The sequence below is a fragment of the Rhinolophus hipposideros genome, assembly GCF_964194185.1.
Source record: "Rhinolophus hipposideros genome assembly, chromosome: 24".
Classification (NCBI taxonomy): domain Eukaryota; kingdom Metazoa; phylum Chordata; class Mammalia; order Chiroptera; family Rhinolophidae; genus Rhinolophus; species Rhinolophus hipposideros.
The window spans coordinates 5,876,281-5,889,423 of record NC_138070.1 but is presented as its reverse complement, the minus strand read 5'-3'; the positions used below and the strand labels follow the sequence as shown (position 1 = coordinate 5,889,423).

At 35.4% G+C, this 13,143-nt stretch overlaps 1 protein-coding gene across 3 annotated transcripts in view; it reads right to left on the bottom strand.

Annotated features, from left to right (window-relative positions):
* Positions 1–13,143, bottom strand: part of ATP2A2 (ATPase sarcoplasmic/endoplasmic reticulum Ca2+ transporting 2) — a 49,403-nt gene that overhangs the window by 23,369 nt on the left and 12,891 nt on the right. The window lies entirely within an intron of this gene.

Genomic DNA, 13,143 nt, shown 5'->3' with positions numbered 1-13,143 from the left:
CTCAATGTACTCGTATACTTTATGCTAGGTTACCAAGGCTGCCAGTAAAGGTTAAAGGAAATTAATACTTTGCCACATTTTAGAACTGAACACAAGCTTTCTTTACCTGAAAGGAAGCTTTTGCTCTAGAAGGCGTGTTTATAAACCATGATACTTGAACATTATTTACAATTATGTCAAAAATAAATACTGGGGTTTAAAACCATTAGAAAAAGCCTTTTTATGGATTGGCTATATGTAAGAAAAAAATCTAATTTATTGTGTTAAATTCCACCTGAGTTATTAAAATCTTTTCCAGAATAAAACTATAAGATCAGAAATTACCTTCTAAATACCACTATTGTTTTTGAGTTTAAATGGCTCCTAGGAAAAGAAAGCTATAATAGAATTAATTAACCTAAATTACTTAAACATTTAACTATGACTCAAACATTTTCACTATGTTTCCAATTTGAGTCATAAGTTTTATAGACAGAGTGAATGAAATTCTTCACTTGAGAAGTCCTACTTGCCTACAAAACTATGTCCCGGCCTCAGGGTGAGCAGGAAAGGAACATTACAAATTGCCATGGCATATTATGTTTGCTCCCAATCCATTTGTGTGTTGTTTTTTTTTTTGGGGGGGGGGAGGGTGTATTATCTATGATAAGACTAATCTTTTAAAAACACAAATGTAATACCATTCACTTATTTAAAATCTCTCAATAGCTTCTTCCTACTAGATTTGAGATAAAGCTTAGTATCTTAACCATACCTCCATGACCCAACTGCTGCTTACTTCTTACCACTCTCCCCTCCCCTCCAAGCTTCAAATACAATCGTCTTCAGTTCCTCTGAGTTCTTTCTGAGTCTTCACATTCCCTGTTCTCCTTCCCCAAATAGCAAGGCTTTCCATGAACCGTAAGGTTGGGTTGGTACCCCTTATGATGTGCCCACAGAGCTGTCCTTTCCTTTCCTAAAACTCAACACACTACATGTGTGATGTGTCTTCTCCACTAGACCAAAAGCTGCCTGAAGGCGGAGCCACTCAGTCACCCCTGATTTCCTAGCCCCTAAGCACTGTGCTGGCACATAGTGGGAGCAAATAAAATCTGTCAAATGAAGTACATACTTATATTGTTTCCCTTAATAAACAAGCACCAGAGAAATGATAATGATCAAGTTGAAGTATATTATCAAGCTAGGAACAATGAAAAAAATCATGATTCAAAGAGATATGAGACTCAGTTGAGCTGAATGAGGTTTAACAGTGTGATCATTATTTAAATTCTACATTTAAATAAAAACCAAAAAACATCTATGCTAGTAGAGGATTAGAGATGTAGGGAGAAAGGGCATGTGTGAGAAAGACTTGGGTTTTAGCTGGTAGGGCAAGTAAGGTTACCAAAGAAGTATCCTTAGGCTGTTAAGAGCAGAAGAAAAGTGTCTAGAATATCAACCATTTACATTAACTGCATTCAGTTCTGGGCACCAAAGAAAGCCATCAAGATGATAAAGGACTTGAAAATAATTATATGAACAGCTGAAAGAATTAAGACTAATTTGGAAATAAAAATTTTAGGATACACCACTGTCCATAGTCTCAGTTCTACCACAAACTGCCATATGATTCTGGACAAGCTGTAAATTCAGAATTCAGTTAAGTTCCCCTCCAGGTCTAAAAGTGTGATGGATTTACCTTCAGCTGCTTAACAAACCATCATAGGAAGAAGAATCAGACTTCTATGTGACTCCAAAGCGAAAAACTAATGTATAGACCATACAAGTATATTAACTCCTTATAAGGAATATTTTATAATAAAACTGCCCCAAAATGGCATAGCTGGTCCTAAGAGGCAAGTTTCCAGTTATAAGAGGTGTAAGATCACCACCACTCATTAGATGCTGCAGAGGCTGCCCATTACTAAGCAAGGTATGAGTACACAAAATATCTGGTATACCCACCAATATAATTTCTCTTTATTACAAACGTAAAGGATGCTTTTAAAAGGTGAAAACCCATCTCTTACTCCTCTCATCCAACAAAAATACATCAAAACGTTAACTGTATTTATCTTCTAGAACCTTCTCTATGGATAATATTTGTTAAAACTTCATTAAAATAAAAATCACAAACCTCCTTTTACACTAGTATATACTTACCTTTCTCATTCTTTCTTAACAGCTGCACAGTAATAATGCCCACTAAAATTTGGAGAATGCTTATTCTATACCTGCTGCAAGGGCTTTATGGGTTATTCTTCATAATTCTAGGAAGGTGTGATTAACTTCATTCCAAGTTTAAACAAGAAGAAAATGAGGCACAGAAAACAAAGTTGTTCATGGTCACAGTGTTTTATAGCCATAGCACGGACTAAATCAGTCACCATTTTCATGGCCATCTAGGTATTTCTAATTATTCCTATTATAATGTTCTATGGTGAACATCTTCTGGAGGATAGATTCATAGGAGACTTTTCCTACAAATGTATACTTCCACCAAATCTATATCCCCCCATATTTTCAATCTTGTATTTTTATAAGCATTGATAACACTAAGCACTTTACTTTTCAAAATTCTTTCACTATCTTCAAAATAAACGTTCTACATTTTTACATAATCAAATAAGACACTGGTGGTTTTGTGATAAAACTTAGGAAATGTATTCCCTATATATACCACGTGTTTTCTTCTAAGTTTTCCAAAATCTTATTCACAGTGGCAATGATGGAAAGGCTGGCACTTAACTGGTACTGTGACTACCACTGAGTCATGGGGAGCGGAGAGGAGGGGATTATAGGAAATTAGGAAATGCCAGCTGCATGAAATTCAGGTCAGGCTTCAAGACCAACTGGTCCATCATGATCTGTTGTTTGGGGAGACCTTCCCGACTTCCTCATTTCTCATTGTTCTTAAGGTGTTAGTTACGCTGACAGTGCTGAACAAAGGGCCTGAGGTCTCAAAACTCTGCTTCTAACACATCCACACTGATTTCTGTTTTAGCCTATTGGCTCTTCTGCTTATATACAAGTTCTTAAGATTAACAACTTATATCTGTTTGTAAAACAGAGCTATAACTTACAGGAACAACTGAAATAATGATTTCTACTGTTATCTGGATACAGATGGCTTAGATCTACATCTCTAATGAGCCCTTTTCTCCCATTCTTCTCATTGTGAAATGACTCCATGTGGAGGAAAACACAGAAGAGAACAAACCTGCTCACCACCCTACCTGGCCATACATCTTTGCTTCTGCTTCATGGTTATCATTTTAGGAACAGGTGAAAACTGTTTACTCTAACAATGTTCCAGCAACACTATGTAAACTTAAACTGCTTAACCATACAATATTTTACTTAATTACACTATTTAACTATACTTCATTTCCCCTGTTTTATTGAAATATAAACCAACCATATAATGTTGTATGAGTTTAAGGTGTACAACATAATGATTTGATATATGTATACATTGCAAAATGATTAAAGCAGGTCCTCAAATAACATTGTTTCTTTCAACATCTTTTTGTTTTAAGGATAAGGAAAAAAAAATAGATTTTTGGCCAGGCCACTCTGTGTGTGGAGTTTTCACGTTCTCCCCATGTCTGCGTGGGTTTTCTCCAGGTACTGTGGTTTCTCCTACATCCCACGGATGTGCATGTTAAGTGATCTGGCCTGTTTCTGTTGGCCCAGTCTGAGTGGGTGTGTGTGACGTGCCCTGTTCCCTGTAATGGAAGGGCCTTCTGTCTAAGGTTGAGTCCCACCTTGCACCCTTAGCTGCCAGGATAGGTTTCGGCCACCCTGCAACCCTCAACTGGAATGAGAGGGTTGAAAAACAATGATCTCATTTGTTTTTATTAATCTTTCTTAAATGTATGTATAGCTTATATTTATTTCAATGTTTAATATTAGAAGTGTTTTGGGTCTTTATTTAGAAATTCAGTGATGTTTTTGTAACCAGAAATATGCTTCAGGAACTTAACTCTTGTTTGTATCAATCAGCCTTTGGTAAAACTGGTTTTGTTACATCATTTTGCTTCAAGTGGCAGTTTCCAAGAACCCATCCACAACATTAAGTGAGAACTTACTGTACTACAATTAGTTGATATTCATCACCTCAAATAATTACAATTTCTTCCCCTGTGATAAGAACTTTCAAGATCTACCCTAAGCAACTGTCAAATATACAATTCAGTATTATTAACTATAGTCACCATGCTGTACATTACATCCTTAGAACATACTTGTCTTATAACCAGAATTTTGAAAGGCAGCTACGCTCACCACTATACCACCAATGCCCTATAACTGGAATTTTTGTACCTTCTGACCACCTTCACCCAACTCTGTGAGTTAGTATTTCTTTTTAAGATTCTACATATATGTGAGATCAAACAGTATTTGTCTTTCTCTGACTTATTTCAATTACCATAGTACCCTCAAGGCCCATCCATGTTGTCACAAATGGCAGGATTTCCTTTGTTTTATGGCTGAATATTCCGTTTTACACACACACACACACACACACGCCACATATTATCCATTCATTCATAGATAGGCACTTAGGTTGTTATCATTTGTAAATAATTCCTACTGTAAATAATGCTGTAATGAACATATCTCTTTGGGACAGTGATTTTGTTTCCTTTGGATATATACCCAGAAGTGGAATTGCTGGGATCATATAGTATATTTCCTTTTTAAAAACCAAATAGCTATAATTTTGAGGTGGATTTCAGGGGAGAAAGGCAAATGAAACCCCTGAAATCACATACAAGATTTTGAATGTATCTTTGGGGAGAGAGTCAGTCTATAGATTTCACTAATTCTCAAAGGGGCTATGATCTAGAAATGATTAAGAATCACTGCTCAGAGCTTTGCTTATCAAAATGTGGTCCACCTGGGAGCTTGGTAGAAATGCAGAATAATCGGGCACCACTCCAGACCTACAGAATCAAAATCTGTACTTTAACAAAATTCCTGTGCACATGAAGTTAGAGAAACATTGCTCTAAGCAGCTGGCAAAATCTGAAAGCCTGCTTTGGTTTGTTTGTCTTAAAAACAAACCTTGAGCCAAGAATGATTTTTACATTTTTAAAGGCTTGTTTAAAAAAAATAAAAATAAAAGATTTTTCTACATAGACTATTTGCGGCCCACAAAGCCAATTTATTTACTAGGTGGCCCTGTACCAAAAAAAAAAAAAAAAAAAAAAAAAAAGGTTTGCCAATCCCTCTGCTCTACAGTACAGAATTGATTTTTCTGATGTTTGTGTTAGAGAACTCAGCAGGTACGGTTTAAGTGTTCGCGGACTGTTCAGTCAGGCTGCTCAAATCCTTTTTTTCTTAAAAACAAAAGAAATCCAACTGGACTCATGGCCCAGATAAACAAATGATGCGGCCACCTTATTTGTATCAAACATCTTTTACCCAGAAAGCTCCTTAAGAGTCTACTCCAATTATCCGATTCTATACCGGTTAATTCACTTTGTGTCCAGTGTCATGCAACATTAGGATAATAATCCACGTTCTTACATGAATCAGTCATCTTCCTATTTTACAACTTTGTCTTTCCTTTTCCTCAACTGCTTGGAAAGGCCACTTCATACATGTTACTAAATTTCTTTACTGTAAGTTGACTATCAAAAGTGAAACTTTTTTCCCCTCAAATAATTACCAAGTTTAATTAAGAATTAGTTAATTTTTAATTGACTAAATCCTGAAATTGCTGGCACTATTGCTGAATACTTACTTTTCATTTTAGGAACTATAAAACCAATTTCTTTAGAAGCCAAAGCAAATACAATTTTATGTTATGTTTGTGCCATTTCTATCACGTAATATTAAAGTATGATTCGCTCCAGGACAGAAGTCAACTGAGGATATTTATGTACTTGTGTTATTCGTCAACTCTGGGTTACCAAGATACACGAAGTTTGTTTTAAACAATCCTAAAAACAGTGGCCTTGAGAAGTCAATAAATAACCCCCTCCCTGGGGCATATAATACTGAAATCCCCAAAATTCTAAATGTAAGACTTTCATATGACTATTACAAGAGTGATTTACTTTGATAATATGATAAGATAACACAGTTTAAAAACACTGATGTTCATTTCTCATAAAATTATACCTGGTTTTACTACTATGGTTTCCATCCATCCAGAAATATTTTCCTGGCATTAAGAAAATACAAAATTACTGTGACTTCAGAAGATGAACATGTAGGTAACTTGCTCCGTAATTTTACTTGCCAAATCAATTTTATTTGGCTCCTGTATTCTAGATACTTCTAAGGTTTACCTAAGCATTTGCTATGCATGCTCACACAATGTCTCCTTGGAAAGGTTATTAGCTTGTATAACAACATCTAAAATTCAATTTTCTTAACTCCCTATATTTCCCCCTCAAAAAACCACTTACTCCAGTCTAACCTCCAGAAAATTTATCAGAACCACCTTATCAGGTGTCTTCCAAAAGCTAGCAAAAAGAACTTTACAACCTGAAGTTAAGAGATGATCCTTACATCCAAAATTCACTACAAAAAGTCTATTTCTGCAAGTATCAACATAGTAGTTCCATTATTTGCTTTCATCTTCAAAAGAGTTCACAATATTCTCCAGTTTTTGAGTTCATCAGAAAGAATACAACATACTCAATTTCAGAACTTAAATAAAACTATAAAATTTACGTCTAAAAGCACAATTCATGCCATTTATCCCTTCAGACTACATAGAGAGTAAAACTTGGACAAGAAATAATTTAGATCTACATTTAGAACTGAAGTTTTTTTTCTATAGTTTCACAGAACTGAATTATGGAGCTAAATGCCAAATTGCAAAGTCAATTAGATATTAGATCCTAATACAAGTAGAAGTTAAAAAGCCTCAACAAATACAGTCTTAAAAGTCTTAATAAAAACCTATTTGTGCCCAGGTTAAGCAGTCACAATATACAGAGGGTACCAAAAATATGTACACACATTTTAACGAAAAAACTGTATTACAATTGTAATACAATGAATGACGCTAGCATGTATTTGATTAATGCCATCTTCTGAGTGAACATCATACAACACATTCCTACCATAATTCAATTCAACTTGAAAAAATAATACATAGATAACATCTCTTAAAAATTATACAGTTTTTTTGACACCCCCCGGTATTTTTCCAAATATAATTCACTGTAAATGCCTTAGGATTACATCTTACCCAATTCAATGACCCACCAGTCCTAGTAATCCAGCAAAACCATCATTTCTACTTTGGATATAAATATACAGTCACCACAAGAAGTCACCAAAACGACCAAACAAGAGTATACTGACAACCTAAAAATTAAAATTGTAACCAGGTTTCTTCAACATGATAAAGGGTATCTATGAAACCCACAGCTAACATTGTACTTCGTGGTAGAAGACTGGATGTTTTCCCACTACAATCAGGAACAAGATGAGGATGTCTACTCTTGCTACTTCTATTTAACATTCTACCAGAGATGCTAGGCAGGGCAATTAGACAAGAAAGAAACAAAAGGTACCCAGATTGGAAAGACAAAAACATTTCTGTTTGCAGATGACACGAACTTATATAAAGAAAATCTTAAGGACCCCCTGAAAAACTATTAGAACTAATAAGAGTCCATGCAAGATTGCAAGGTACAAGCTCAATACACAAAAACCAGTTGTATTTTTGTATATAGCAATAAACAATCTGAAAAAGATAATACGAAAACAGGTCCAATTACAAATAGCTTCCAAACAAACAAACCAATAAAATATTTAGGGATAAACTTAACAAAAGAAGTACAAGACAAATAACAAAATAAACTTAACAAAAGAAGTGCCTATACACTGAAAACAACAGTGTTAAAAGAAATGAAAAACCTAAATACACAGAAAGCCTAAATATACATGACTACAATCCATAGTCATGAATTGGAAGATTTTATAATTTATGATGGCCATATCCCCCAAACTTATCTATAGAATCAACATAATTGTTATCAAAATTCCAGCAGACTTTTTTGGTAGAAATTAATGAGCTAATCTTAAAATTTATATGAAAATGCAAGGGATCCAGAATATTAAAAATAATCTAGAAAAACAAAGCTGGAGGCCTCAACCTTAATGATATCAAAACTCACTACAAAGCTACAGTAATCAAGACAATGTGGTACTGGCATGAGGACAGATATATAGATTAATAGAATAATAGTCAATTTGTCGTGGAAAATGTAGTCAAATTGACTGTTGACAAGGTGCCATGACGATTCAATAAAGTCTTATTGACAAATGGTGCTGAGACAACTGGATATCCAAATTCAGGAGAATGAATGGACCTCTGCCTCACGCCATACACAAAATCTTTGTAGCCTTAGATTATACAAGTTTCTTACGTCTTAAATGTGACACCAAAAACAACAAAAGAAAAGCAACAAAAGAAAAAAATAGAAAAATGAGACTTTATCAAAATTAAAAACTTTTATGCTACAAAGGACAGCATCAAGAAAGTAAAAAGAAAACCTACAAAATTGGGGAAAATTTTTTGCAAATCATTAACTGATAAGCCAGGATAAAGAAAGAACTCTAACAACTTAACAACTCAATATTAAAAAGACAAATTCTCCCAAAACACAAGCCAATTAAAATGGGAAAAGGATTTGAATAGACATTTCTACAAAGACAACATGTAATGGAAAATAAGCACATGAAAAGATGCTCAGTATCATTAGGAAATTAGGGAAGTTTGAGTCAAAATCACGAGATACCACTTCATGGCTAAAATTAAAAAAAAAAAAAGACAATTAACAAGTGTTAATAAGGATGTAAAAAAATTGGGGCCTGCATAAATTGCTGGGGAGAATGTAAAATGATACAACCATTTTGGGAAACAGTTTGGAAGTTCCTCAAAATGTTAAACATAGAATCACCATATCCCCCAACAATTCCATGCCTAGGTAAATACTTAAGAGTGAAAGCATATGTTCACACAAAAACTTACACACAAATGTTCATAGTACCATTATACATAATAGCCAAAAAGGAAAAACCCAAATTTCCATGAGCTGATGAATGGATAACATGTGGGACATCAAAATAATGGATTATTCAGCCATAAAAAGGAATGAAATATATTATACAGATGAATGAAAAATATGATACATGCTCCAATGTGGATGAACCCTGAAAACAATATGCTAAGTGAAAGAAGCCAGTCTTAAAAGGCAATATATTGTACGATTCCATTTATATGCATTGTCTGAAATAGGCAAATCCATCAAAACAAAGTAAACTGTGGTTGCCAGGGTTTAGGAAAAGGAGGCCAGGGAAGTGACTGCTAATGGGTATGGAGTTTCTTTTTCGGGGGATGATAATGTTCTGGAATTAGATAGTAATGATGATAAAACAACTCTGAATATACTAAAACCCACTGAATTATATACTTCAAAAGAATTAATGTATGGCATGTGAATTATATGTTTAAAAATAATTGTGACTTTGGGCCTCCAACAAATTGAAATATGACTAATACACATGCTATGTATACATTTACTAAGTATATTGTATATTCTCTAGCAAATTAACTGCAGTTGAAAACAGAGGCAATAAACCACAAAGACTCAATTTCTTCAACTGTAAAATGTGAATAACAGAACACGTCTATAGAGAGGTTGATGGTTAAAAACCAAGCACTTGCAAGTTTATTCCATTACCTGCACACTCTCTAGGCTTCGCTTTTAGCAACCGCATGCATACAGACTTCAAATTATCTGTTCAGCACAGAAGTTGCAAAATAAGCATATTTACATTACCTGAACCTACCCCATTCTTCTGATTTCAGGTTTCATTTATTATTCACTGAGAGCTATACATGCTCAGCAAGACTATAATGGTCAGTGTGACACAGGTCTGCCCTTAAGGAGCTCACTGCCTAGTGGATGACAGTAGCATTTAATAACAAAGTGTTCCTATCTATCTAAAACTAGGTAGAACCTCTGTTCTGTATCCCTCAGAATGGTTCAAATTCAAGAGTAGTAGTACACAAGAGCCCAACGTCCAAGCACTGCATATGCTTTTAGCAACTAGTATACAGTGGGGAAGAGTGGGAGGGAAAAAGTGTTAACTGTCAGGACCTGTTAGCACGCTCCACAAAAGGATTCAGAAACAGGTGAAAGCAGAATGCCAGGTTTAACTGTGAATACTACTTAGAATAACTGCTATTAGTAGTAAGCATACTACTAGTAGTCAGATGAGGGATATAAACTCATCTTTCAATATTAAACCCACTGGTTTTTGAATATTGAAAGAAAGGGAGTGGTTGCCAGAAGCTAAAGGAAGCGGGTAAAGGGGAAACTACTGTTTGATGCGAACAGAATTACAGTTTGGGATAAGAAAGTTCTGGAGATGAATGGTAGTGACGGTCGCCCAACAATGTGAATGTATTTAATGCCATGGAACTGTATACTTAAAAATGATTGAAAAGGTAAGCTTTTTATTATGTGTATTTACCACAATATGAGCAAGTAAAATAAGGTGTGCTCCAGAAGACTGGAAATTTTAGGTCACACAACAGTATGGATCAATCATTATTTGTCTTTCCTAAACTATCAAATGCAACATACAAAACACGACACATAGGGAATGGAACTTCACAGCAGGCAAGAAAAGGCAGGTAGATCAGAGTTAATAACCAAGCTTTGCCACTGTGATCTGTGCACTGGGCAAATACATTATATAAAATTTGACTAACCTCCCTGCCAAAACCAGGACAGTTTGATGGTATTAAAAACTAAATAAAGAGTCCTGTATGCTAGAGCATAGGGAGTAACAGAAGATGAAATCATAGAAGCAAGCAGGAGCCACACAATGCAAGGTCTTTAAGAAAAAGAGAGAATTTGATATTTTAGGTGCAATCGGGAAACCACTGCAAGTTTTTAGCAGGGGAATAAACAACATGACCTTTAGAAAACCACTGTGGCTGTGTGGAGAATTGACTGAAAGAAGACAACAAAGGAAGCCAGATCCAAGTTAGGACACAATGACAGCGCCAGTGTAAGGTGATGGTGGGACTGAGGAAACAGAAGTTCACAAATGTGGGTGTTTTGGAGACAGAACCAACTGGTCTTAGAGACAGAGAACAAGGGAGGGAAGAATCAAGATGACTCTCAAGTTTCTCTCAGTTAACTAGGTGGTTAGAGTGACTTACTGAGACGAGAAGACTGGAAGGAACCAGGATTCAGAGGAAAAGAAAACTCAAAACCACCACTGTTGAACAGAAGTTGGCCTTAGTTTTTGTCTTCAAAAGGGAAGATGCCTTGAGGATCTGACGCTGTTTACCACTGCCATCTACTGATGTAAACTAATAAACGCTTTGGGGCTCATTTCTGTTTTCAAATAGACTCAATACACTGAAATCGTCTAACTAGCATAAAATTCTTAAAATATTCTTAATTGGAGAGGCTGAAGAGCACATTACCAGATTAAGCTGGAGAAATGGAAAACACACATAGTCAAATTTATGTGCAGATGTTATCTGCAACTGCACATACTGCATATATATTTTAAAACGACAAACTATCTTCCTCCAATGTTTCCTTCCTCAGTTACTATATTAGCATCACCACCACCCCGTCACCTAAACTAGAAATCCTGCCAGTATCCTTCATTCTACATTCTACCCCCGTATCCACTCAGTTACCAAAACCCGTTGCTTTGCATCTAAATCTGAGGCTCACTTTTCAAACTATACTTGACCATAATTTTATGCCAAAGGAGATTGAGAGTTAATATTTTGGGTTGAGACTGGTAAAAACTTTGAAAGAGTGCTCCCAGATGATTTTTACATGCACCCCTGCATAAGATCCACTATTCATAAACTCAGAATCTTCCCCTTGTTATATTTAATGCTTCTGCCCTCCTTATCTCTTGCCCTCATTACCTCTTGTCTAGACTATCAAAATAGCATATCTCCAGCCTACCCCACCCATTCAGACCTATTTTCTACATCACTGCCAGAATTCCCTACCTCACATTTTTGCTATCTATTGTGATGAATGGTAAAATCTGAATAAAATCTGTAGATTAGCTAATAGTACTGTATCAATTTCCTGATTTTGATAATTGTACTGAAGTCATATAAAGAGAATGCCCTCAATTTTATAAAATAAACACTCAGGTATTTAAGAGTAAAGTGGCAGTGTGCCTGCAACTTACTCTCAAATAGTTCAGACAAAAATATCTGAGACTGAAAGAGGATAATGCACGTAATGTTAACATTTGGAGAATCTGGGTAAAGTCTATATGGGAACTCTCTTACTATTCTTGCAACTTTTAAGTCTGCAATTATGTCAAAATAAATTTTAAAAAGCCAATGGCCAAAACACTTCTTTCTGGGTTCTTTTATTACACTATTAAGTAAGCTGTTATGTCATTTACACACACACTTTGCAGTCCTAAGTAATCAACATACTGGTACATAGGCAACACTCTTCTTTTTCTGGATTAAGAATGACAAATTATGGATCAAAGAATACCTATGACAAGGCAATTTCCTTTCAGAGGCCCAAACTGTATGTATACCACAGGTCAAGAGATGCAGTTCTTTGAATTGTTTATTAAAAGGAGGAAGACAATAAAGACAAAGCACACCTTTCCCACAAGTCAATATAAAAGAGTTACTGTGAGTCAATTTTAAAAAGCAAAACAAAACAAAAACCTGTAACAAGTATTCTGAGCTCCGAAGGGTGCGGAAAACCACGATGATCTGAATAATCCAATGTAATGACTCTCCAGCAAAAAGACCAGGCTGTTCTGACTGGTTACAGAGGCATTCTAGGCTATTTGAAAATATGTCACTGATTTAGAGCAATGAGGACATGGACCCTTTTGAGCTTTTTGGAGAGCTCTGGCCTCGAAGTGGATTCACAAACTCTTTGAAGGCCACCTGCAGAGCCCAGGCTAAGACCCCTGGCTCAGTGGAATGTAAAGTATTTTTAAGCACAGCTTTCAAAGTCATGAAATTACCCTTACCTGTCAACTTAGTTTGATAGTTGCAAGTATGTCTTAACATTTGTGCCAAGAACAAAAACAGAAAAAACTTACTTAGTCATTGACAAGTATTCTAACTGCACTACAACTAATTGTCAAATCAAGGTTAAGTTC